Source organism: Polyodon spathula, chromosome 8 (genome assembly GCF_017654505.1).
Source record: "Polyodon spathula isolate WHYD16114869_AA chromosome 8, ASM1765450v1, whole genome shotgun sequence".
Lineage (NCBI taxonomy): Eukaryota > Metazoa > Chordata > Actinopteri > Acipenseriformes > Polyodontidae > Polyodon > Polyodon spathula.
The window spans coordinates 42938625-42939985 of record NC_054541.1 but is presented as its reverse complement, the minus strand read 5'-3'; positions in this window follow the sequence as shown (position 1 = coordinate 42939985).

Here is a 1361-nt window from a genome sequence, read left to right as displayed (position 1 = left end):
GCCCTATTGAAGATGTTAATGGCATACACTGTCTGAGCACTGTCATGTTATGGCTACGGAACATGTCTAGAGACAGGCAGCTTGTCCGAAATATCGAGATGTCAGTTTTATTAATAATAATAGCTGCACACGGGTGCTAGACACGAGGTTAGGGTAGGTACAGTACATGCTTTTTTAATTAAAAAAATATATTATTATTCATGTTTTAATATAGCTTATATGCACATGCCTTCCCGAAAAAGCACTGTAACCACTACAAATGTAATGTGTTGTCACATTTCATGATATTTTAATTTTCGCTTACAAAAAAAAAAGGATCCTCTAATGTTAACACGTTTCCTTTGCAGCCCACAAGAACGTCTAGGCTCTCCAGCATCAGCAAGCACCAGTTATTTTTTTTTCATATTACATTTAAAACTGTCAGATTAACCTTAAAAACAGACGTAGGAAATCAGTTGTCTACAGACATCATGACTGCTGTTAAAAACAGCACCAAATTCAGACCAACGAAGCAAATGATCCAGGCTGCAAACGTGTACATGTATGACCATAAGACATAAAGAAGGCCTAAAGAAATGGAAGTACACAAAACTACCTTATTTTAAAATGTATTTTATTGTTTTGGATTTTTTTAAAATTATGTTATAAAGAAAATAGTCTGAGTAACAAGAAGGCCACTGTAAATCTGTATGTCAGTAAAAACAAAATTACTTGATTTGACAACACAACAATGTACAGGTTTTTTTTTATTATTATATATTCTTATGGGCTATAGGGGACCTACAGTTAGTGGACGAAAGTTTGAGCACCCTCCTATATAGAAGTATCAAACCCTCTAGAAGATCCTTTTTTTTAGGAAAAAAATTTTAACCTAAAATATATATATAGATAATATAGATATTATATATATATATATCTATATATATTATTCTATATAATATATATATAGGTTTTCTTGTCCATATTCAAAACTGTTGTATTTTTATTCGGAAAGGTGATTATTAAGTAAGCTTCAGGTTTTTCAGAAAATTTTACATAATTGGTGTGGTGGAATTAAACTGTTTCAAAGTGGGTCATACAAACGTTGTGAGGGATCTGTATCTTTCTAAACAAGGGATTTAGGGGAGCTCCCTAATAAAAGACTGAATCTCAAAACAATAACTGTGTGACAATAGTAATTGTTATAGCTGTGTATAATGGTATTTAAAACAGGATTCATTCATTTTCCTTGTTACGCCTTTTTACATAATGTATGCGTTACAAATAACAAAATACGTAAATTAAGTAACCATTGGATTAAACATACACTTTATTATTATTACTATTGGCTTAAATACATGTTCCTAAACGCATTAATTATG